This window comes from Meleagris gallopavo, chromosome 26, assembly GCF_000146605.3.
Source record: "Meleagris gallopavo isolate NT-WF06-2002-E0010 breed Aviagen turkey brand Nicholas breeding stock chromosome 26, Turkey_5.1, whole genome shotgun sequence".
Lineage (NCBI taxonomy): Eukaryota > Metazoa > Chordata > Aves > Galliformes > Phasianidae > Meleagris > Meleagris gallopavo.
The window spans coordinates 797,737-824,019 of NC_015036.2; the positions used below are offsets into that span (position 1 = coordinate 797,737).

The 26,283-nt window shown below is 47.2% G+C and overlaps 2 long non-coding RNA genes across 2 annotated transcripts in view; both read right to left on the reverse strand.

The window, feature by feature from the left end:
• Positions 1-347, reverse strand: part of LOC104914340 — a 6,905-nt gene extending 6,558 nt beyond the window's left edge. The window contains exon 1 of the long non-coding RNA XR_795960.2: positions 304-347. This is a non-coding gene — a long non-coding RNA (uncharacterized LOC104914340). The remainder of the gene's footprint in view (positions 1-303) is intronic.
• Positions 348-15,559: 15,212 nt separating this feature from the next.
• LOC109370991 lies at positions 15,560-20,540 on the reverse strand. The gene is made up of 2 exons (XR_002121596.1): positions 20,505-20,540; positions 15,560-16,003 (listed from the first exon to the last, which is right to left on the reverse strand). It is a non-coding gene; the product is annotated as an uncharacterized LOC109370991 (long non-coding RNA).
• Between the last annotated feature and the right edge of the window lie 5,743 nt (positions 20,541-26,283).

The window sequence follows — 26,283 nt, forward strand, 5'->3', positions numbered from 1 at the left end:
AATCACTCAGTTGTTTCATCCCAATACCTCTGAAGTGAAAGGCTTTGTTGCAGAAGTGCCAAAATATTTCTCTGCCATTTTTCAAAAACACCTAAAAAACTGTTTTTCTGGGAGGGGGTGTTCCCCTTTTCTTCAAAGGGCCAACTAGAAATTTAATTAATTGGCAAGCCCATAAGTAACACTGTAACGTGATGGAAAGTGCAGGAATGACAGTGGAGTAGCAAAGTCCTAGGTTGCAGCAAGCAAGGATATGCTCAAATGCAACAGCTGTGGGGACAAAAATACAAGAAAGAAACTGCTCACCTTTAGAAGGCCTCAGGTATGCAGGGACCTCCAGCAATACCCCCTCACCCTCACTGCCAACCCTTAAATGAGGGCTGGGAAGGGGTGGATCCTGGCTGCAGCCCTTCCATCACTCAGTACATTGCATGCACCTGAGCTGCCCTGGGCTGGCCCTGCCTTCTCACCAGGTGCTCCATCACTGCTTCAGGCCGTGACTCAGCATTGCCACTACATCATATCCAAACACTTGACCTCTCTGCCTAGTAGGCAGTGCAGCCCCTGGGAGGTTCATGATGCTGTGTTTCTGCTCACTGCCCTCCCCAGCCCTGCACTCCCCTCCTGCTGGGTCCCCTCCTGCTGCTTCAGCCACGGCTTCAGCTGTACATCCTTCAGCTGTTCCCCATCTCAACATGAATTATATATTTTTCTTGCTGGGTTGCAGAAAACGAAAGAAAATAAAAAAGAACAACAACAACAACAACAAAAAAAGCAGTGCAAGTTTTGTTTTTCCAAAAACGCACATTTTCTCTTTTGTCTCCATCTGAATAGCAATCCTTCCGTTAACTGCAGCTGTCTGAGTGCCCTGCTGCACACAGCGTTTGTTTGCCTGCCCCACCTGTGTTAATGGGCCGCTCTCCGGGCAGGGCTTGGCAGGACGGACCCCACTGCAAACCTTCTGCTGGGGCTCTCACCTCTCCATTTGCCCCTCTGAATCCAGCCTGTATGAAAACACAGCCTTTTGCAAATAATTGCACTCTGGGAGGATAAGTGGGAGAAAGGGACAGGCTTCTTCATTGGGTGAGGTAATTATGCTGACATCATCTTAATGACAGCAGCAAAATGAGCGTGTCCCAATCCCTGGTGGAGTGGAGAAGGGCATTTCCCCTTCTGCAGTCATGATCTGAGTTTGCAAGGCTGGCGAATGGCATTTTTAGATCTTCCCATTGCTTTTGTGCTCTTTTGGAGGGCTTTGCCCATCTAGAAAATGGCCAAGGGATATGGAGATGCTGGCACGCTCCCCTCTAGGATTTTCTTGCAATTAATTGCATTGCAGCTTTGGTTGTTCCCTAAGCTCTGCCCATTCCCACAGCTGAAGCCCCCTGCTAGAGCAGCTGCTCTCCCCAGCTTGTGCCAGGCAGACACTGAAATAAAGTCCGAAACAACAAAAGAGAGAGAGAGAGAAATGCTTTCCTCCGAACAAAATAAACCCCCATTCTGTATCTGTATATATCATAAAGGTGCAGGGAAGGGCACAAGCACCATTTTTATTTTTTAGATGTGCAGTTCACATTTAACCCAGTGCCATCTGTTTCTCCAGCAGCTCAGCAGCCCGAGACGCTCCTCTGCAGCAGCAGCTCTGTGCTGAGATCACTCCACTTCCATGCTGCTCCTGCCCTGCAGCTCCTGGGTGGGATTTTCCCCCTTCAGTTGTGTCCTGTCCCCAAATTCCCCCTAGGAGCAGGCAGACAAGTGCCTTTGGGCAGTGATGCCTTAGGAGCCCCCACATCTGGGATTCATTTGGAACCGTGGCTGTGTGAGAAGATCTGAGCCTCTCAGGGTCCCCCATAGGGCTGAGATGGGTCTCTCTGCTGGGGACCCCGCAGTGTCTCATAAACATTATGTCCCACCCATGTGAGACATCCTATCCCCTCCTTCATCCCACAGCCTGCTGGTAGGGTTGGTGTGAAGCCTTCCTGCACAATTCCATCCCCATCCAAAAATTTCTCTTCTGTGGAGACCTGGAAGTGTCCCTAAAAGCAGGTTCCTGTCCCACATGGTGACCATGCAGCCATGTCGGCCACCTCCTCGCTTATCCAACATGCCAGGGGTATGTGTGGCATGGCACAGAGCAGGGGAAGCCTCCGTCCCTGCTGTTAATTAGCATGGCTCATTATTAACTAATAATGAATGGATTAGTCAGCATGGGGGAAGCGGTCGAGCAGGGAAGGGCTGAGAAAGGCCCCAGCGGAGCTGCTGTCTGCAGGGCTCAGCCTGGTGTTTTATTTATCTAAGGGCAGAGAGGACACAGAGCTGGAGGGGCTCCTTGTTTTTAATATCCACATGAACTGGAGCAGCATTTCCAGCCGCTGGCTCATCCTCCTGCACAAATCCGCCTGTTCCTGCTGCTGACAATGAAAACCCAGGTTGGAATTGTCTTAAGCAGGGAAAGTCTTAAGCAATCTTTAATTAAATGGCATTTGGGGAGCAAGGACTGACGAGAGGTGACAGGAAGAGTGGCGACTGCTGCCTGGATATGACCTTATCACACTGCTGAGGCTGTTAGTGCTGTGATTAGTGGATTCCTTGTCTGCTGCTGGTCCTGAAATTGGAGCAATGGGGAAATGGACACGGGCTGGCTTTTGTCTTGGGACAGCAGAGCCAAGGATGCTCCATTTCCAGTTAAGGACTACGTGTCCAATCCCAAAGCCCAAACCAAAGGGTTTTGAACATGAAGCATCATTTTGGTGGTTTTTGGGTTTTCGTTTTTTTTAGATTGAGAATGACAATGTTAGCTGTGAGAAATATTTCACCAGAACAGCTTGACATTGACAAGTTTCTTTCTGCATGCATTCATTTCCCACCATGCACAGACATTTCTCTCCACGTTATATTTATATATATTTGTTCTCAAGATGTCGTGTTCCACCTCAGCCTTTTGTGACAAAGAGTTTTGGGGGGTTTTCCTTTTTCTCTGACTTGGTTTTTTCCTTGCCCTCCTGAAGCAGTTTTGGGAATGTCCATACGGATGCTCCCATCCACATGGCTGCTCCAGTGCTCCAGAAATCCTCCTCCTCTCTGTAGCTGCTATTGTATATACATATGTACTATGCATTATTTTACGTTGTTCAGCTCTGGTGGGACCTGCCCCTGCTCCCAAACCTGCAAGGCACAGGATGCATGGTTTGGGCCACTCCTCCATCCCACAGTGCCTGGCCCTGCTGGGCCCATTGGCCTCTGCATCCCTGACCCTTACAGGAGCCCCCTGGGGCAGATGGAGGCTCTGGGGACGCAGCTGGGATGGAGAGCTGAGGGCTATGCGGGGAAGAGGCCGCGAGATAAAAACATCTCTTGCTTTGCTTCCACACTTCACTGAAATCTGTGCACATTGCATGCTTTGCTGGGAGTGATATCAAACACAGTCCAGATCTGCTGGAATATGTCCAGCAAAAAAATAGAAATAAAGAAGGAGCGATGCGTGCTCAGAGCAATGAGCGCTTAGCGGAAGGCAGGCGTGGAGAGAAGGGTGGAAATACAGAACTCTCCCAAAGGGAAACCTCAATGCTTTGGGGGCAGAGAAAGCTCAGAAAAGTGTCAGATCAATTGCACTGCACCGCTATTTTGTGTTTGTTTAATGCTAACAGCAGGCAGGAGGGAACAGCTATGGGTAAAGCTGCCTCACACCACGCACAATCTGACGATGCTAAAGAGATTATCGGAGCACCAGGAACTCCGTCATGGCTGGAATTAGCCAAATAAATCATTGCAAACCATTCCTCCGATGGTTTCAGCCCTTTGTTTCTGGTTTATGAGTTGCTCACAGTAGCACTCAGATCTTCACAAACCATTGGGTACAATTCTGAATTTGGTGTGGATTCACAGCACGCAATGAGACATTTAGAAGTTCAGTATCTGATCCAAATGAGACATTTAGGCTTTTTCTTTTTTGCACACAGGGACCTTTTCATAGTTCTTTAACAAAAGCTTGAACTGATATATTTTCATTGATTTTCTTGTTCCCAAAAAACAGATTTTCAATAAAAACATCTTTTAAGCTATAAAAAATAAAAATAATATTAAAAAAAAAAGCAGCCAAAGTGCTTCGGGTGAGAATGTTATGAAATATCCAGCAAAACAACTTTCCGTTGTGTTTCTGATGCTCTTCAAAATGTTCCTCTCTTGCTAAGAAGCAAAAAAAAAGGCAGTTTGGGGATCAGATCCATCTTGTCTCTTATTTATTCCATGTTTCATTTGGGCTTCGTTGTAACACTCTGTGCTGCTCTGTGGTCGGAGGGCTGAGCCTTTTTGCAGCCAGCAGCATGGGATGCTCTGCAGAACTGCAGCCCAGTGTGGAGCCAGGCTGGAAGGAACCACGCAGCATCCAGAGCAACAGCCCCTGCAGGATTGATGAGGAGCAACGTGTTTTGCAGTGTATTTACACCTGGAGCTGGTTGCCTCCTCCCAGGTGGGATGAAGATGGATGCTGTCCAAACATTCCCCTGCTCTTATCCACAGCAAACTACGGGGTGCTCCCATCTTTTTGACCTTTACAAGCTGGAAATGTCTCATTTCCCCTTGGAAAAGTTTATGGAAAACAAAACATTTTGGGGGGTCGTTTTAGTGGGTTATCAATCAGAGAGGAAGGTGGCCAATGGCACTTCGAAGGAAAAGCCTGAGGAAAGTCCCCACCATCAGCTGCATGGTAGCCTTCTGCAGAACGGGACGTGAGCCCTGCGGGTCTAATTAAGGAGAGTTATTATTTCCCTGCAGTGAGTGGGCTGCAAAGAGAGCTGTGCCTGTCTGTCCTTCTGCTTGGTAAGGTATGATAGCTGGTGATTTTGTTTCAAGCAGCAAAACTCCCTCCTTGGAGGAGGCCGCGATGCTCCTGGCTTCAGGGAGCAAAGTGAAGAACACTGAACATCTCCATGGTCCTGAGCTGCTGGGCCTGGCATTGCCTCGCTTCTCCAAAATCAACCAGAATGTGCTTTTCTCAATTACAAATGTAGCTCTGAGACGACAAACATCTTTTGCACCCAAGGGGTATCCAGAGGCTCGGTGTGAGCTGTCTGAGCAGCATGGTAGAAGTGGGATGCTGCTTCCAACTCTCATATAATTCTGATGTTCCCATTAGGGCTTCCCTTGCAGCACTGTGGCTGTTGTGCCGAAGTGCTCATTAGCAGGAGGGAAGGGAGAGCAGCGTGAGCAGCACCAATTTCCCATATACTCGCCCACATTAGGCACATACGTGTTGACCAAAAGAATAAAAATACGTGTTGAATAGCCTAAAAATTCAGATAAGCCCCCAAGAATCTGTGGGAAAGGTGGTTTGACTCACAAAGCTCACAAAGGTTGGAGGTTTGGGGGCTTTTCCCCTCACATGAGCTGACTTTCCCTGCAGCGTGCCATATAGCACAGGGAGTTATTAAAACAAATGCCACCGCAGTGTCTCCTCTCAGCCCAAGCACTGCTGCTGAGCGATGCTCGGCCATCCAGCACACAACAGGAGCCCTGAGCACACCGTCACCCTCCAGCACGCCCGCAATGGGGTCGCTGGGGCTGCACCGCGCGCTCTGAATTGAAGCAGCCGACTGTGAAATAGGAATTACTGACAGCTCTTAAGTATATCAAGAGAACAGCCCTATTCCTTAATACAGAGCCACTAATAGACATCTAAAGACCTATAAACCAGACAATTCCTCTATATCATCCTAGTTAAATCAATGTAGTTATATTACCCTCATCATTTTCCCTTTAACGTTTATTACATTTTGCCACTGTAATTTATTTTTTCATATCCATCAGCCGATTAAAGACTTTATTCTGAAGATACACACATCCTTGTGACCTACTTGAAGCTGACCTAAACTGTTAAGTAAAAGCAATTTGGTGGAGGAGGTGAGGGGTTTATTTGCCCTTCCTCTCTCCCTGTTTTTTTCCCCCTTTCACTCACGCTGAGAGCATCGGGACGTCCCATCCGTGTCCTTGCAAAGTCTTTAGTAATATTTGTCCTACTTTTAAGGCAATGACAGCCTATAGCTTTGCCTTTTTACAGTGCTGCAAAGAGAACTGTGATGCCATTTGAGCACTCAATCACTTGTCCCCCACTCCAGCTACCACCACTCCACCATCTGCAATTATTTGCAATGGGAAAAAAAGGAGCAGTTATTGAATCCACCTGTTGGAAGTCTCTATGAGGTGGAGGAAAGCACTGGAGGGGCAGAATCCAGACTGTGCCCCACAAAACACTGGGTTCAGTCCAGTGCTTCTCCCTCTCCCCAGATTCGCTGTGACCTCTTCCTCCCCTGCCTTGACCAGGCATTTTGCTTTTATTCATTCCTCTGCTTGAATTATTTAAGCATCCCCACTTAGACATTTATGTGTCCGGAGCCACTCCTCTTCCTTTATTTCCAAAGAGTATCATCTTTCACCCTTTAGCCTTATGTATACCAATGCTCCCATGCTATTAGGTTGATTTTTTTTTGTGGGGTTGTTTTGCTTTTTTTTCCCCCTTTATTTTCTCCTCTAAACTACCTAAAACCAAGGGAAAAAGCTGCCTAGAGCCCGCCAGGAAGCCAGTCCCATGGAGACACTGAATGGGAAACCCAAAGCTCTTAAATCAGGTGATGCTGGATGTGGCTCTCCATTGGGAACAAAAGAGTTTGGGGCAGGGAGAGACCATGTGCTAGGGACCTCTTTATTTAATTTATTATTTACTATGGCCTCTTTGCCACTTCTTATTTATTGCTGTAATTAACAGGCAAATCCATCAAACTTCTTTCTTCTGCTTTGCCCTCTTTGAAAAACAGCCATGCAAAAGCAGAGCAAAGAGCCTTACTGAGTGAGGGAAGGCAGACAGCTTCCACATCCCCACACTGGGAGGAAGCAACACAAAAGCACTGGCAAACCATCAGCCAGAAGCTGCAGCAGGGCAGTTCATCTCCCCCAGCTCCTCCTGCTCAGGGCACTGCAGCCTCACTGAAGCCTTCCTCACTCATCCTGGCACTACAGCTGGGACGAGCTGAATGTTTTCCAACAGCGAGTGGTGAAGGGACATACGTGGATGCTATATGCAGCGATGCTGCTCTGTTCTGCACCAAAATTCTGCTTTCTGACTCCCAAATTGATCAAATAATAAGTTTGTGTTGACACTGAGGAGTAAGTAAAGTTTTGCCCACGATCTGTAATTGGAAGTTAGTTTCCTTGGGAACTAGATTTATCTCTTCCCTCGTACATACTTAATACAGCCCATCACAGAGAGGGCACTTTTCATAACCAATTGATGGGGAATTGTAGGATAAATTATGCATCCTGTGCCCGGCTGCAACTCAGTGCTGAGTTATGGACTTCTCCATCCTGCTCTGGTGCATGAGAACCAGACAGTGAAACTCTTCTGTGCCCTTTGGAAGTGCCACAACCATTAGGGATGGAATTACTGCTGGGCAAAGGGTTCCTTGGGCTTTGTGCAGAGCAGATCCCCTCATCCCAGCGAAGCAGTGGCATTGGGGGTGAGAATAAAGAGAAGGCAATATGCTGAAGATGAGGGGGGAGGATGAAAGTGCTACGTTTAACAGCTATGAAATATACATAGAGCTCTCGCAATGACTGAGGGCAGCTCTGGCCACGATTTTACAATCCCAGCGAAAAGCTTTCAATCTGGCTTGTAAATCACGTTCTTAAAATTCATTCTGTTTAAAATATTAATCCCACATGTTATTAATAACATGGGGAAGAAATATATATTTTAAGTGAGGTTTTTTATCATCTGACTATCACTTTAATTCGTGGTTTGTCCTTTTCAAGAAGAAATCCATTCTGTGGACATTGTTATAAGATAAAAACTTAAATCACGCTCGCTGTTGAATTTTTCATCTGAGCCTGATTCCCTATTAATAACTTATTTTTATAAAATAATAACGTGCCCAGCTTAGAGGGAGGCTGATAAAAACAAGCCTCGTGTAGATTTTAAATAGGACCTCAGCCACCTTTGACTTCATTTTGAGCTGGATAAGTTACCGGCAACTTTTGTCATCCCGTTGCAATGACTGCCTTGGTGCCTGGTGTCACCAGGATGCCATCCATCTCTGCCAATGAGAGTGCCAATGAGACAGGTTGGAAATGCAGCCAAAGCATCAGGCAAGGGCAACATTAAGCTGAAGAAATAAAAATAATCGAGCATCGCTTTCCCCTTGACTTATCTGCTTTGGCAGAAGTCCGGTCCTGCTGTTCGGGAAGCATCTTCCCTCTCCCCAGCTCTCCCAAGGGATGCTACCAGCCTGGGCTGGAGCTCAATTTCCTCTCTCCTTCCAATTTGCTCCCCAAAGTGCCTCCCACTCCCACGCTCCATTAGTTGCCACTGCAGGTAACGCACCTGCTGCTGAACTTGCAGATCTGTCTGCACTCACTTTTACCTGAGGAAGGCTGGGCCCCCACCATGCAAACCAAACGATAATTTTTAATTAAACTTGCAGCCTTGGGGCTTTCATTGCCAGCATCAGGCAAGCAAAGCCTGGCGGTGCTCACGGGCTCCCTGCTGCCCACAAATGCTGGCATTCCACTGCACTGCTTTGCCAAGAGAAGCGTATCAGGTCTTCTCTACCCCCACACTGCTCCTTGCTGCCCTATAGGCAGTGCTCAACTTTGGAGCACATGGAGAATGAGGGAGTGCAGCTTTGGTGCATACATGGCCACACCATGCAACCCCGACTGTGGACTGTGCTCCTGGGGAGGCACGCGGTGCTGTGCAAGTTGCAGAAACAAAGGAAAAGGCCATGATATTCGCTTGTGTAAGAGAAAACTTGGGGATGATAGCAGAACTGGCATCACCCCAGCACCAGGAGTCCATGGCTTTTAATTAAGTAAGTTCAGAGCAAAATTGGCAGGGTCTTATCTGCAGCTCACACATCCCCACTGTGAATGCACCACAGCACCCTGTCCTGCTGTGCTGCTGTGGGAGGGAGGGGATGGGACAGGAGTTGCACTGGGGACACAGCTCAGGGGACACACAGCAGTGCTCCCAGTCCAGATGGGCTCATCTCATTTTGTGCAGTGATGAAAGTGGGGTGGCTTGGGATTTATTTCCCCTTCCTTGAGAGAAAAAAAAAGATAAATAAATAAATCGCATTCAAAGCTGTTTCTTTCTTTCTTTCTTTCTATCTCCATTTCTTTTTTTCCAGCTGCCCCAATTATCCCATTTGTTCATAGCAAAATCTTGCAATTCGAGGCAGTTTATTTATTCTGCCCAAGCCGTGTTTACAACGCCGCAGCGGAGCGGTGGGGTTGAGTTAAGTGGTGCTGGGGGTTGGGGCTGGGCTAGGGAAAAAAAAAAAAAACTAAAGGGAGAAAATTAAAAAGAGCAATTTTAAAAATGCAGACATCAAAGGCATCATTTATATTTCAAATCATGGGGAAATAACTTCATAATGAGGAATCATAATGGGAAACTGAAGACTCCAGCATCATTACAGCTCCAGCTTCAAAACCCTCGCATTGTTCTTGGTGAGAGGGGAAAAAAAGACCTGAACAAGTCAGGAAATGAGAGGAATGGGGGAACGTTGCATTCAGCTGTTAATCCTTACAGGAGATGCTTGGCGGTCGGAGGGCACCCTGCCAAATTGCACACCCTGCTCAAAGCACCCCTCTCCCCTCTTCTCCTTGGGTGATAGGAGAATGGGCGGGGGATGCTGATGGCCCTGGGATGCTGCTGAGCATCTCCAACCCCAACTGGCTTTTTTGTTGGGGTCATTACAAAGGGTTTTATCCCAGAGGTTTGGTGCTGCTCATTGCCACTCGCTCAGGAAAGCGTGATAAAAAGCAAAGCACCTTTTGTTGCTCCATGCAACCATGAGTAAAAGACAGGGGAGCATTGTGAGGATTAATTAGTTAATGTCTGTAAAGCATGATACGGCAAGCCAAGTATTACTAATACTGTCCCATTCAAAAGAGAGCTCCATGCTTATGATTAATTATTATTATTACAACCACTTTGGCAGCAGTAAGGAAAAAAAAATAACGAAGGGTTTATTTAGAAATGAAATGCCCAGTTTCCCCTCTGGAGCACTGGGGAGAAAACAGATAGTGCTATTTGCAACGCCCAGGGAAGCAGCTATGAGGAGATAAGGGCTTGTTGGGAAGAAGGGACTGCAATGACAGAGGCAGAAGGAGCAAAGCCCTCCTGATGCCTCTATGCAGAGCTGAGTATCTGCCAGTAGAGCCAGTTCAGGAACCTCGAGCATCCCAGGAAAGGCTCAGAGGGGTGCCAGGATGCATTGGGGCCGTGATAAATCATGGCCAGAGCTCATTTCTCCCATTTCTTCCATCTCTTGCTGGGCTTTAAGGAATTTTGGAAAGTTGCCCCCTGTATCATCAAATTCTTCTTGTTCCCTGTGATTGGTCGCGTGCATCTAAACCCCTTAGTCAAACCTCAGCTTCAATCTCCTTGTGCCCCGCTTCATCATCTGTTCAATTATTAACCTCTCTAATTACTACTAAACACATCTATCCTCCCAGCTCACCAGCCATCGGCTCCAATGACGAGATCCCAGAGTGCTCATTGCCTCATGTCCTGCACCTACTGATGACTGAAATTCCCATAGACAACACCATGGGGCAAGGGGTGGATTTATGCCACCCAAAATAAGTGCTGGCAGAGGCTGGGGAAAGAGCAGTGCTTCACTGCACAGCTGCCCAGGGACTGGGGGGTCACCGTCCCTGGGGGTGATCCAGAGCTGTGGGGATGTAGCACTGAGGGATGTAGGCAGTGGATATGGGGGGGTGAGGTTGGAGATCTTGGAGGTCTTCTCCCACAGGAGTGATTCTGTAATTCTGTGATTCTCTGAAGGGGATCCTGAGCTCTGGCAGGGAACTGGGCATCTGTAAGTGTCCTCAAGGTCAGGGGAGCCCCACACGTGGGGGATACATCTGGGAGATCATCAGGATTCCACACCGCTGTGAGCTCGCTATGCGTCCTACTCTTCCTGTGCCTCAGCTTCCCCCCAAAACATAGCGCTCGTGATGCTCAGCCTGCAGTCACTGCCTCTGGAAAACACTGTGCGTCGTCACCAAACTTCAGCAAAACTTACCTACAGATCTTCCCCTTCATTTCAAGTTTCTGCTGGTAGCAACAACGGATCAACACTACTCTGCTGTGCACACTCGAGCACTTTTATTTCTCCATCAGAGTCACAAATTCCAGTAGAAAACTGAACACAACTTCTCCTTCTCCCCTTTGCCTCCTCCAGGAAGGAACAAACACTTTGTCAGGAACAAGCAGGAGGATACATTTGTGCTGGTTTTGCGTCCCGCAGCCAGCGGAGGTGTTTGTTATGCAGAATTGCTTGTGCCATTCTCCTGGGAACACCATTTGGTTGGCAGATAAATCCTTACCTAGGCTGCTCCGTGTCAGCTCCGTACAGTAGTTGAGCATTAGTATGCTGCCCTGCTGCTGATGATTTATGTCACTAAGCAACACAGCATGAACTGCAATTTTTACAATCAAATATACAATTTACGCTACATTTTTTGGTGCATATTTTAGGAGATGAGCTTAAAATTGCTTGCTGGCAGCACTCGATCCACTGAGGGGTTGGGAAAGTCCCAACCAATGCTGCAGCCCCAGCTTGGGGGTGAGTTACAACTCACTTCTGCACGGGAAGAACATTTATGTCAATGAGCACCAATGCCACATTGCTGCTAGCAAAGAGGAAGCTCCTTGTCCTGGGTTTTTCACCCTAAATCCCCCAAGCTCACTGCCCCCCTTTCCCCCTTGCATCCCTGGGGTGCATCTCTAGGGATGCTAAGGGTTCCTCAAGGATGCTTGGGATGCTGGCACTGGGAGAGCCTTCTCCAATTGGATCCATTGGATGTCACCATGCTGACAGCATTCTCAGGGGCTCGGGGAGGACTTTCCCCCGCAGCTGATGGCAGGCGTGCAGCAGATCAACACTTCCTGGAACAGCAGCTATGAATTTTTCATAGGAGCAAGGATATTTGAGACCTGGTTTGGTTGTTTTATTAAACATACAAGCAGGCATCCTTCAGGGAAGACATTGTGGGCAATTACGGAGCTGTGATTGGCATGGTGGATAACAGAGCTATACAGATGTTAATACCTAATTTGCTGCAGCGTTTCGCCCCAGGGAGATCTAACTACGAAAAAGAGGCAATTTGTTTCGGTTCAAAACCCCCGGAGAAGTCCACCCTGCTGGAAAGTGGAGAAGTTTGGATAACTCAATTAAGCACCACGGGCCTTAACCCACAGGTGCAGCAAGGGCTGCAGACACAGCATTGTAAGGCAGAGGGGCTGCAGAACAGCCTGTACTCCCATTACGGCCATCCTTGCTTTTGGGGTCATGTGGCAGCTCGGGCCTCATGTGCAAGCTATTTTGTGTGAATTGGTGTTAATAGTGCCTTTCCAATTATAGAAATTGCATTTTAATTTAAGGGAAGGATTACAGAAACAGGAGATGAGGAAGAGCAATCTTGACCACTAATTAAAATTAAATAACTTTCCTATTGAAAAAACTTTGCCTTTCTGTAAAAAGCAAATGGTTACACTGCATTCAGTGCAAATACTCCCAAACGACAGCATTGCACTGCAGAGCAAGGGGCTGCCACGTCCACAGAAAAGATTCTTTTAACCCTAAGGGCATAAGATCCTGTTCACAGCAGCTGGGAAACCAAAAACCCCACTCTGCAAAAGGAAACGTGAGGCCAAAACTGCTGAGAGCCACGGTGTTGAAGGTGAAGAAGAAAGCTAGGAGTGGTGCTTCCCAGCCATGGAGCTGATCAAGGCCAGGTTGGATGGAGCCCTGGGTGATGTGACTGCCTGATTTAGTGGCTGGCAGATCTGCTCACTGCAGGACAGTCAGAAATGGGTGAGCTTTGAGGTCCCTTCCAACCCAACCATTCTATGGTTCTATGATTCTATGATATTTGTAGAAAAATCTTAGAGAGATCAAACGATACAGATCTTGGTTTATGAGCACTACTGCAGGATTTGGTCTCACTCTCCAAATTCCTATAGCACTGGAAAAGAGATTAAGATCAAGAGAGCAGGAGCAATGATGTCTGTGCTGCCTGATAACATCCTACAAAGCCAAGAGAATAAAGGAGGAAATGCCCAAAGCCTGCAGCAACGCTGAGAGTTTCATAAAAGCAGTCTGTGCATGAAGCTAAAGCCACTCTTCTCCAGCTGGGGACATATAATGGTCCATATATCCACCTCCCTGTCCAGAAAATGGACTCCTGGCTGCCTGTGTATGGATGTACGACCACACTCGGCAGCGCGTTCAGGGACTACGAGATGTGCATAACAGCAATTCATTGCCACTTTCCCCTCTTCCTCCCACTAAAAGTTCGTGCTGGTATTTCTTACGGCTCATTTCCAACTCTCGAGTTTTCTCTTTAATCAACTTCAGGTAGGAAAAGCCCCAAGCTAAAGCACTGCCAGTTCTTGGGGTCGAAGTAATGTGAAAATTGGTGGGTTTTGCCTTAAATCCTTTGATCCTAGAGTTGCACAGGAGTCCTAGCTTTTATTAAAAAGCAAAGTTGGTGACTTCGGCAGGAATAAACCTGGAAACAGGAACTGAAAATGGCCAGGGAGGAAGGAGGTGAATAAAAACATCCTCCAAAGCAGTCAGAGATGTTTATTACAAAGGGGACTTTTAAAAACAGCTTTGTGATGGAAGAAGGCAGCCTAAGCATCACATCTAGTGACAACTTGGACCAGCATTTACCCAGGCAGCAAAGCACATCTTCCATCCAGCACGCAGCTATAGGCAATCGCATCCTTTCCTGGGGAGCTGCAGGGATCCCCAGCACTGATTTTTATATCTCCGTGTCCAATGAAGCAGCTCACACTAATGAGCTCAACTTGTCCACAGACCCAAACCAGCTGAAGCCCTGACTGGTAAACACACTATTTGACATCAAAAAGGTGAATTTGCTCCAAAAGACAGTGGCAAGCTGTCAGCTGCATTGACAGCTGTCAGTCTTGTTCATCATCAGAGCAGTGCTGCACTCAGAGAATTAATTCCGCCGGTATTTATCACATTCCCGGCTGAAGCCCAGCTCGCTTGAGAGCACAAATGCAGATTGCAATCACTCCATTGCCTGGGAGTCTCGCGCAATTTGTTTCCCATTATGGCTCTGCTGAAGTCTGAAGACATCAGCACGGACTATTTTCCCTGCCGGGTGCTGACATGGCGTGTTGAGGAGTAATGAGGCTCTTTGGGGATGTAGTGCCGGTAAGCGCAGCTAATGCCGTTCCTCAGATCTGTCCCCGGTGCTCCTATGATAGATCCTACTTTCTTTTATTTTCTACAGCCTATGCTTTATTCCTGCATATATTCTGCTTTGCCTAGGTCTGTGTGGCTGCTTGCAGGATGCAGATGCTTCACAAGCCATCACCTCATTCTCCTCCCCTTAGCATTCAGGACCTTCACGCGTGCTGTCTGCCACATGGTGACTCCCAGCTGTGACCAACATTTCCATTGTCTGCAAACCCTGTTTCATTGCCATGCAGGTGACACAGCTGTCAAACTAGAACATGCCCTTTGGTATTGAAAAAGAAATAAGAACCAAAACAAATACCACCTCACTCTGCAGATTTGCATCCCACCACCTCAATGGAAGTACCTGAAGAATCAACACAAGCAGATACAGGTCTTCTTTGGTGCTTGGAAGGCATTGGAAGCATTTGCAATTGGAAAGCCAGCAATTTGGTGAGAAAGGACCCCCACACAGGTTCTGAGGGACTTTACTGTGCCCTGCAGCTCGGTGAGATGAACATAACCTATATTTGGGGCATGAGGAGTTAAATTAAGGTGCAAAAGGTGAACGATCCTTCACCATGATAAGCTGATGGAGGCTTGGGATGAAGCCTATCATCCCCTCTTCCTCTTCCCACACCCGGATGTGTGGGACCTGTGGGGCTCACCTGCAGTGAGCTGTGAGCCTCGCTCAGCATGCTGGGCAGTGTTCCAGCCACACCGGCTGTTGCTTTTTCTCCAGGGAAAAATAAATGCTGAAACCAAGATGATTCGTAGAAACATTCTGTGAACTTCATATGCTACCTGTCCACAGACACCTGCTTCCAGATTTCCAGGCCATGTTCCCATCTGGGATGTGAATCTTGCTGAATTTGTGATTTCTTCCTCAACACATGGAGCGTGGACACTGCTGGATCCTTCCTGCTGTTACTGAGCACAAATGCAAAGCATGCAAATACTGCAAAAAGAACTTAATGTCTCCTTTGGAAGAAGGTGGGGAAAAAAAAATAAAAAAATGAGTCCTTAGACTTTGCAGCTAGGAGAGCAGCATCCTCAGCAAGCCTGTCTCTTATTTCTATCACCCAAAGTGGAGACTTTAATAAGTGGAGAGGACAAAAGCCAGGCTTGTTGTCAGAGGTGTGCATAGAGAGGCTGACGCTGTATCAATTAAGATAAGAGTGCGGTCTGTAGACAGTGCACTAAACCGAGGAAATGCGTTAACCTCTCATTTCCTTGCTTTTGAGGCATGCGATATGCACTGTGGTGCCTAACCAGATATGACACACTGTAGATTATGGCTGTTAATGAATGACCCAATTTTTATTTATTTCTTTTGTTCCTTCCTGGGCATTAGCAGATCCGCAGAGCTGCTAGGATGTGGAACAACATCTCTGTTGAAGGTTCCCCTCTGCTCAACTCCTTTTGTGGCAGTGAACCTTTCGGTGGCAGCAAGTATCCTTTCATCACACTTGTCCCTTCAGGGAGGCTTTGGAATCTCCCTTCATCCCCACTTTGAGAGCACAGTCCCTTCGGTGGAGCAGTCTGAAATGGAGTTTCCTGGGAATTTGGTGGTAAGGAGCTCACCTGCTGCACTGGAACTCTCCAAAACCAAATCTGAAATATCCACCCTGTCCCAGTTTCAGCCCAAGACCTTCCTGAGGCTGCTCAGGTCTCTGATGCAGTAAGGGAAAAGGATAGCCCACCTGCTAACTGCTTGTCCATCCAGGGCTCCTCAGCTGTGAGAAACACAAGGTATTTCAATTATTCACACAATTACTGCATATGACAAAGTCTGTCACCCATGCAGCTTGGTCTCATCTTGCAGTTGGGATTTTAATTGAGAAGGGAAGGATTGTCATGAACACTTGCAAGCACACTAGGCAGTGCACAGAAGTGCATCAGTGCAGGGTCTGAGCCCATTTTGGCCCAGCGCCACCAGAAATCTCTCCTGGAGTCAAAATCCTGACCCAAAAATGAGCTGAGAAAGTTTAATGCATAATTGAAATAAAATTTCTATTTCCACTTTGGATTATCTTACAAAATTTTAATTTCACAGAAAAGTCATTACTTCATTTGTTTTGCTAATCCTTCAGATCAGCTCTGTACGGAGGATGATCTGGAACATTATTAGAGTCCCTAATAAGATATCATTTCCTCCTCAAGCACAGTCACCGAGGTCTGAACAAACAACACCAAGCTGCTCATTCAGCTCTGCTTTGGGCACTGTGGGCCAGCAGCACCCCAAGCTCTGCACGTGCCTCTTCCCCTTCTGCTCCCCATGTGTGCAGATGGCTGTGGCCACCTTCCTGCACCACAAGGAAGCATTTTGGGGCAGCAACAGAGCCAAAAAACTGCAAAATTCACGCATGAGAATCAGTCCATTTGTGCACTGAGATGGAGATGCAATAGGGAGACGCATTTCAGCTGCACAGGAACGAGAGCAGCTGTGCTCACCCACATCTGTGGAGCAGCGGTGTGAACCTCCATTCTACAGGTGAGCAGAAATCTGCTCCCAGCATCTCTCCCACACCAAGGCAGGAGCAGAAAGCTCTGTGCAAAGTCCAGTGCTCTCCACTGGGGCCATGGAAGCTCCCTCGTGGTGGAAAGGGCAGAGCAGACGTCTCCACCCGCCCACCATGACCACGCTCCTCCCTTTGGAGCAAAGCTCAGCTTGAAGGCAAGAGGACAGCTGCCAGGAGCGATGGAGAAGGCGCTGGGAAAGCCTTCAGGTGGGTCGGAGCTCCGCAGGGATGCGGGGCCCTTTCTGCTCCGGGTGGGGGCACCGAGCCGAGATCTGCTCGGGGTTGTGTGTGACCACGGCTCCCACTAGTGGCTCGTCCTAAAAGCAGACTCTCTCCAGGTGTCCTGACCCTGCTTCCCCTAGATTTTGAGGGCTGCACACCTGCTTTCCTCCCTTCCGAAGCACTGAGGGATGCTGAGCATGGCTGCAACCCTGCAACAACACCCGAGCTCCACCACACCAAAAATCTGCAGACTGCTCCAAAGCACCACTTTTATGCCGTGTCCACTTACAAAGTGATGCCCAACATTGCACAGTGGCTCCTCTCCACCTGAGGAGAAGGGAGTAGGATGAGGGATGTCCTGGACCTGCTGGGTTGACAGGTGATTGAGACACCCTGCACTGTGCTCTGGAGACTGCATTTCCAATGGGAACAAAGCACAGAACCATGGGGAGACACTTCTACTCCATTGGAAAGCATTTCCTTCCTCAGCTCCAGACTCACAGCTTTGTACAGCACAGCTCTGAGCATTTAGCCAACAGCATCCACCCAAATCCATCACTTCTTAGGTAATTACTGCTCCATTACTCTGAGTTTACAGTGATCTATTTGCAATCATGAAATGAATTCTCTCTTAAGAGAGAAAAAAGTTGGGGGGAGATTAGAAAAAAGTGAATACAACCAGAAATAAAAATCAATTGGCGGCTCCATTAACACACAGCCAGGAGGTTGCTCACCACAGTCTGCCATGGGGATGCTGAACAGGGATACAAGGCTCATGGGTGGCCGACAGCAAAACAAAAGAACAATTACAAAAGAAAATTAAAATCACCTTTTTAAGTGAAAGTTCTCAAGACGACTTCCTGCAAAGATTTAATAAGGAGAATATTGACTACCGATGCAATAATTGATTATTAAATCACTAGGAATATGCACACAGACAAAGCTGCAGTGCAATTTCCCTACTGTAATAAATATTTTTCTTGGCATTTACTTAATACATGCCTGCCCACGTGAATTTAAATGATGTATCTTTAGAAGCCTTGATGCAAAACAGAGCCTCAGCACCACAGCCATCCATCAGACACTAAGTTGCTGCTAATAACTTTCCCTTGGGGAAAATCGCAGGCAAGTAGTTAAGAATTTAGTGAAAGGGATCCTCAAGTCTCCCTTCTTTTTAAGGAGAAGAGGTGATAAGGAGTGCATGGACAAGGCATAAGATGAGCAACCCCAGGGCATGGATGGAGGAAAGGGTCAGCAGAGAGCATCCAATGACCCCAGGTCACTCATCACCACTCCTTGGTTCTCTTGATCCCCAAAATACAGAGACTCCAAGCAAAAAGGGTGGCCTGGAAGGGAATAAGGATCAAGTGTGATGGGGACAATAGGAAATGTAAATAATAAACAGATATATTCAGAAAAGCCCTCTGCATGTATTTCAATTTCTCTCCATTTGGTCCTTTCAAGATGCTTTTCTTTGCTTTCAGCTAAAGGCAGCACATGTGGGAAGGAGGAGGAGGAGACACTAGAGAGCTGGCCATGGGATGGGCAAAATAAGCAGTGCTTGCAGGAAGGGGATTTCTCAAAGCCAGGCAGGAGGCAGCCAGCATGGTGGCTTGAAAATGGGTAAAACCCATCTGCATGCAGGTCCCATCCATCCTTCCAATCCAAAGAGCTTCCCCACTGCTTTTCTGAAAAGCAGAGTGTTTTGACACCCTGAAATCCTATTCCCTGCCCAGGATGGGCTGAGGAGGGGGGGTTTGCACAGCATCACCTCCTGAGGTCTTTCTTGGAGCTCATTCTTGTTCTTCTGCGTAGGGTTTAATGCCATTATCCTCCTCCTTTAGCTCAGATAAAAATTTAACGAGGACAAAATAAGCCCTGAATGAGGATATTTTCAAGGCTGTTTGAAGGTCTCTAATGAGAGCTGAGAACGATGCATAATTGAACGTACGGCGAACACAAGGCAGGCAGTGAGGGCAGGGAAGGGGGAAGGCTGCCCACCAGCCAAGCCCTGAGCCATCATCCCCCCATTCCCTGCCCACGCCACCCACCCAACAGCTTTCCATCCCTTTGCATTCTCAAAAAATGAGCTTCTTACTTTAAATCTAAAAAACCTCTGCTTTTTCTAAGAGCGAAACTGAGGCACAGAGAACTGTAGAGCTGCTTCTAAGGTCACAGTGCCGTAACTTCAGAGCAAAGATGATGCTTTGATGGGATTTGTTTTCCAGGTTATTTCTCAGGATGATGTCTCCCGCATGCCATCGGCTGGGGCTCAGCACCCAGGCATGGAGTAAATCACAGGTTTGGTGTCACTTTCTGAAAGGATAATAGTTTTTGCTTGGGAAATTTATTCTCTTTCACTCTCATTTGACAGACAAATCACACCGGGCCAGGATTTTCCCCCCAAACTTTTGATCAGCTAACATGGCCCCGAGGGATTTATTCGGCTATCAAATCAAATTTTATCTCAGGGGGGATGCAGAACTTTGGGTCCGCTCATTGCCTCATTGTGCTGGGCTGAGATTCATCGCAGAGATTTGCATTCCCTGGGTTGCCTGATTTTAGTTACACTTTCAATAAAAGTGGAACAGTGAAGGGGATGGAGCCTTGATGGGAGAACACTTCACCCACTGCTGTTCCCAGCTGCGAAAAGAAGCTGGGGATGACTTTCCATCTCAGACTTCCCATTGAACACCAAATAGCACTGATGACCACTAGGAAAGGACCCCATAGGCAGGGCTGTCTGCAGCTGCAAAGAGCCCATACACACTGAAGACCTCAGAAAGTGAACAATTTGGGATGGACTGGTGCAGAATGAAGGACTTCCAGGATATTTTGTAAAATCACATCATACCAATCAGTGTGCACTGGCTTGGCTATGCTGGCTGCTCTCAGTGGCTGCACATCTTTTCAGTTCTTACTTAAATACAATGGGCACTTTGGAGACAATAGCATTTGCTGTGCTATACAGAGCTGGATGCTTTCTAGTGGTAGAAAAGCAAAATACACTAATGGCTCTCAGATGCTTTACAGACCTTAACAACATCAGGCTCACAACAATGCTATAAGAAATAGGAACTATAATGTCCCCATTTTAAGGGGAAAGAAGAATGGATACCAGTGCATTAAGCGACTGGCTAAGTAATGTCTTATCAGGAGATGTGGTTGGCTCTCCATTACCTGATGTCTCAATAGCAAGACCGGATCTCTTTCTGTCTATCACACACCAGCTCCTTCAGGAAGAAGTGGCTCAGAAAAATAAAGCCTCCTCTCCTTTGTCCCTCCTTCCCTTCCTTCAAAAAAGTTTCTTTTCCATTGAAAAATGAGAAAAGTTCACTTTTCTTTAGACAGCTCCATACAGACATGTAATGTTATAACGTGATGGAAATTACAGCAAGAAGAGTGGGATGGTAAAGTCCTGGGCTGCAGCAAATGAGGACAAGCCCAAGTGCAACTGCTGTGGGTACAGAAATGAAGAAAAGAAGCTGCTTACCTTCAGAAGGCCTCAAGCATACAGGGATCTCCAGCAAGATCACCTTGCCTCCCCTGCCAATCCTTAAATGAGATCTGGGAAGGGGTGGATCCTGGCTCCATCCCTTCCATCACTCAGTACTGCACACACCTGAGCTCTCTTGGGTTGGCCCTGCCTTCCCACCAGGTGCTCCATCACCACTTCAGGCTGTGAAACAGCATTTTCACTACAAGATGAAATGGGAGGGAGCAGCAGGGACCATACAAAGTGGGGAGAAACAGCAACAATGCAGCAGGGGTTGATGGCAGATTTCTCAAGGACGGAGCCAGGGCAGGAGAGATGGGGCTACACCGTCCATGTTCATGCATTGCTGAGAATACCTGCTCCATGCATATCATGTATGGATCAGTTTGAAATATTTGCAACTCAAAGGCGTAGAACATCATCCACTGCACGTCCCACCAGGATAACAAGCCATCCCCTCTGCCCATGTCCATCAAGCAAGCAGACAATCCACTTTCTTTATTTTCTCTGGATAAAGGAGATGTCCTTCTGACATATGGGTACCTCAGACCTCGGGATTAGATGGAGCAGCAAAATGAGGCACGAATTGTTCCTCTCCCGGATCGTTTGGCATGGAGTAGGGAGGTTGGGAGAAATTACAGCTGGGCCCATAAATCACAGCGTTAATTACGTATTCAGCCAGTGTTGCCAAGGCTTTCTGTTTGCAAATTGCCTGCAAACAGATTGAAAAAGTCCCCGCCATATTCCTTGTTTGAAAATATTTACAAATGTCTTCATGGTCTAAGGATCAATTTCAGTTGAAAATGTGATTATGGAATCTGCAATTCACATCCACACCATTCTTGCTGACCCAGCTGTGGCCTTTTGATGTTTCTGTGCCATAAATATGCAACAAAGAAGTCAGAAAGTCACAATTCTAAGGCCAGAAGGAAACAAAACCTTCTAGTCTGACTTCCCAAAGGTTCTCCTCTGTTGAGTGCCTCTCTGAGCCTAATGAACTCTCCACAAGAGCGACTTTTAGAAAAATACAGTGTCTCAATCCAGCACCTTGAAGTAGTGAAGAATTTACCGCCGTCTTCAGTTAGCTGAGCCAGGGCTTAATTACCCTTGCCGTTTAATTTGTATCTGAACGTTTCTAATTTGCATTCAGCTCCTGTTACGCCTTCGCTAAAGATCCCTTGGCTCTCTAAAGCTTCTCCCGGCGTGGCTGCTCATAGAGCAGCAATTACTGCCACTGCCTCATCCACGGCTCCGAGTCCAGACCCTTCACCTGCACCATGGGTTCCGATCCAGCCCAGCCTGGATTCAAAGCAACGGGGCATGTCCGTGACAAGTGGAAATTTTGCAATCAGAGAGATGTTTTGAAACGCTCCCAGTGGGGAGGATTTGAAGGAAAAGTTTGCTTTCCGAGAGAATTTACGCTAGCGAAGCTCAACTGGCTGTTCAAGGTGAGTGAGCACAAAAGGGTCAGGCTGAAGCTGTCTTTCGAATTAGAATAAATTATCCTCTTTCATATGCCTCCTTAATGGCTCTCCTCCGCCGCACTCCGTACCCAACATCGTGGTCCGACCACATGCAGCTAGGAGGTGAGCTGAGTCTTCTCCTAATGATCAGCTTATTACAGCCATGAATTATGCACACAGCTAGTTTATGCAAAACAAGCCGGTTATTATTATTAAAACCCTGACAACAGCTAAGCAGCTGGTGTCTCACTGTCTATCATGCCTTGACTCCTGTTTAACATGCTGACCAATATTGCCTCCTTGCTACTTTTGGCTCTTCCATCTGTCTGCCCACGCCCACCTATTGGGTTTGTCTCTGGCACCTTTCATTCTGAGCTCATCTGAGATGATCATACCCAACAAATGAGGGGAAAAGTAAGCATTAAAACTTCTTGTAGACATTAGATTGAAGGTACTTAAAGATCTTTGCTAGGCTGATGGTGAAGAAGTGCCAGGTGCTGCACAAACCCAGAAAGCTGGTTCTTACATCAATGCATTTGCAGCCCAAATTTTTGCCGAATTTGCCAGGTTTCTGCTGGCTTATCTCATCCCGCTTTCACATCCTCCTGGGGGAGGACACTGAACACACTTGAACTGCATGTTGCACCTGGACTGTACTCTTCCAGCTTCTACCATGAGGCATGAGCCTTGCAGGAACTTCTAAATGCTAGTGTTTTCCAAATATTATTAATTATGATCATTTAAGCAAATTTGTTTTCCACTGTTTGCTCAGCTCCACTCAGGTTTTAAATGAGCTGAAAGCATGCAAGACAGAGATGGAGCAGAAGGAGAAAAACATCTGGTCCTATGAGAAACTTGCTTGAAGCTTTGGTCTTCTTCTGAACTTCTCTGATGGTTGCATGTGAGCAGCCCAGTGAGGAACCTATGGATGGGCTGTACTGGGGGCCTCTGACAATTCGGTAACCATGTGTTTCATTTATCTGTCACCTTTGTTTACTCTCATTTGTATACTTACCTAATCTGACTTGACACAATAAGAGCATGACCATGACAAGCAAAAGACATTGCTTAAATATTTCATACAATTCTTTTTTAAGAAGCACGTGAGAGTACAGTACCCAATCCTTTGTCCTGCTCATTCTTATTAGGAAGAAAGGAGATTGAGGAAAATAGCCATCATTGTATCAGATTATGCATGAATGCATAATAAAGCTCCTAAAGATATGTGAAATATCGGTGCATTCACTAATGGGAATTGATTCAGAATTTTATTCATTTTTAACAAGATTTAATGAAGTTTCCTTGTATGTTTCTCCCCGTGGTTCATTATTCCATTAAGTGCCATTTAATCTGGGTGATGAGTGTAGAAGATAACAGCTTGCGATGGGTTTTGTTTAACAAACTCCTCACCAGCTCTCCCACGGGCTGTGAAGCAGTGACAGGTACCATCCCAGCACAGGGCCACCACGGCTGCCTCCAATGGAGCCGCATCAAAGATGGATGGGATCAGCTGGGAGTCAACTGGTTTTGGCAGAAGCACAACTAGCTGATGGGTTTGGAGTGGGATTAACAATTTAAAGCACAGCTCTCCCCTGCATGCAGCATCTTTGTCTCTCATTAGCAGCAGGCGCTCATGCTGCTGAAAATCTAGTTTTAGGAGAACAGCAATCTGGATTGAACGATTTCCCATTGTTCTTGAGTTGTTACACTGCTTTGCTCCTTGGAGCACTTTGCAACTCTGTTGTAGGATCCTGGGTCTCCTGGCCACCTACCCGCCCTGTCCCCTGACCAAGCACTGCCTGCAGTGCAATTCCAGCCGCAGCGTTAGATCTGCCCTCACTTCATCCCTTCCACCAGCTAATCGAATTTAATCTTCTGAGGAGTTTGGCTTGCTCTGAACCAAATTGCTTTGCCGGTTAAGATCTTTCTTTTGTCTCCCAGCCTAAATTTAGTCGTTGCTCAATGATGGCCTTTAACTTAAGCCATTATTTCCTCCCCTAGTGTTTTCTTCTCTGACATATTTATAGAGTACAGCCAGGTCCCCTCTCTGTCTTTGCTTAGGTAGGCTAAAGGAGCCCAGTTCTGCTGCTTCCCTCTCCCGAGATTGCTCTCCATTTTCAAGGACAATGTAGTTGCTCTTTTTAGCAGCTGTTCCAGGGCCAGTTCACCCTTTTCAATAGCAGTTATTAAATCTGTACAGTGCATTTCTGCGGCAATCTCACCTGAGCCTAGCACACTAGCAGGAGTACCTCCTCATCTCTGCCAGAAATATCTTCCATTCAAGGTAAACATGGAAGAAATACTTCAAGCACTTAAGAGCAGTGAGTGGATTTTGTGTGTGTGGCCATCCCATATCATAGCCACTCAAAACTTGAGCTGTACATAAGGAAAGCAGATTCACCAGCCAGGTCCATGTTGAGGATAAGCAGATATCATTGTCATAGAATCAAAGAACCATTGCAGTTGGATAAGACTGCTCAGATCCCCCCATCCATCGCCACCCCACTGTACCCACCGCCCCTGTCCCTCAGTGCCACAACCTCATGGTTCTGGAACACCCCCGAAGGACAGTGACCACACCACTCCCCGGGCAGCCACTTAACACCTCATCCGCCTTGCACAAAGCTGCCCAAAGCAACGCTAAAGGTGCCACTGCTGCCAGCATTGACAGAGTAAAGCACGTGGGGATGTCTGGCTGTCGTGTGCCTAATACACACTGAACAGAATGCAAACCAGTTGAATGCAGAAGTTAATTGGAAATGGTGAATGACTGCAGCCGTGGGGCTGCTGGAAAACCTGCCACCAAATTGCTTTAGGTGAGTGGGACCCAACCACACGATCAGCAGCAGAGCCAGCGACCGAACAGAGGCATCCAGGGACTGCGTTAGGCTCTGCGCCATCGCCACTCATTCACTGCAACTTGAAAACAACTTTTTAAGGGCACAGCTATCCCCACAGAGAACACTGCTCTGCGTAACGTTACAGCTGATGACACACACTGCGTTCAGCAAACTCACATCGCCCTGACCAGCAGTGACCTGACACGTCCCCACCCTAGCAGCTACTTGTTCTGCATCGCAGCTGGAATAAAGGAAATCAATAAAATGCAAAATAAAGGCCTTTGGAAAAAGGGGTGAGCCATGATTCACTTCGTTTCAAATCCTTTGCTCACACTCCTCCTGTCTAACCTGCTGGCACACACGAGCTGGAGAGCAGCGCTGGATCCCCTCCAGTAATTACAGTGATCAGGAGAATTGAAATGTTTTGCAAAGCTCGCTTGGCTTTTATAGGTGTGCTGCGGAACAAGACAACTTGGAAGTCTCCTTGCTTTTAACAAAGATGCCGTTTCATTATTCAAATGAGCAGGTACCATATAGTGAAGATTGCACAGCTGGTATCTGCTTTTCTCTGTGGCTTTATGGGGGGGGTCTTGCTGTCTGATATCAAGGGAAACGGGAATAACAGAGCAGGTGATTGCTCCTCAGGTGGGCTATGGGTAGATGGCATGTCCCCCTCCTGATTGCTTTCACCTGTAGGCATTCAGGCTGTGCTGATGGATAACTTAGCCCAGAGCTCTCCAAAGCACCTTGCAGGAGGTTGGTAGTGCTGAGCAAATGGGGAAACTAAGGCAGAGAGCAACAAATGGGTATTTGGAGCTGACCCAACTAAGAAATCAGAGCAGGGACTGTCAGACACGTTGGTCTTGTACCTCTGTGCCTGCCCACACCTCTCTATTGAACACTGCCACACCAGCCAAAGGAAGGAGGAAAAAAAAAGAGGGAAAAAAAGAAATGTTATTTAGAGGGAAAAGCATTAAAAAAGAATCACTTCTTCTCTTTAAGTAACGACAGCAGAGTCTGAATCCTTCTCATCATTTCGAACTGCTGACTCATTTACCACTTGAAATGAATTGAGGGCTGTTAAAGGTTTTATAGAAGATTTCATTAAATATGTATTGAGCCAGCTTAAGATGGAAATTGTTATAAAAGCTGGCATCGGCTCAAAGAGCCAAATGTTTCAGTTTATTACAGAGATATTTTACTGCTGCCTCTGGCCTGCACCCTGTTTTGGCCACTGAAATGCTGTGGCACCCACAGTGCCCGTGGCACCACAGGGATCACAGAGTCATAGGACCAGGGAGTGGTTGGGTTGGAAGGGACCTTAAGGCCCACCCAGTTCCAGCTGCCATAGGCTCACTTCACCCCATCCGATCAAAATGCCCAGTGCCCATCTGTGGCCTTGAGCACCTCCAGGGATGGTGGTTGCAACCCAAAGAGACTTGGTTGATGCACACCATGCTGTGGGCAAAGCTC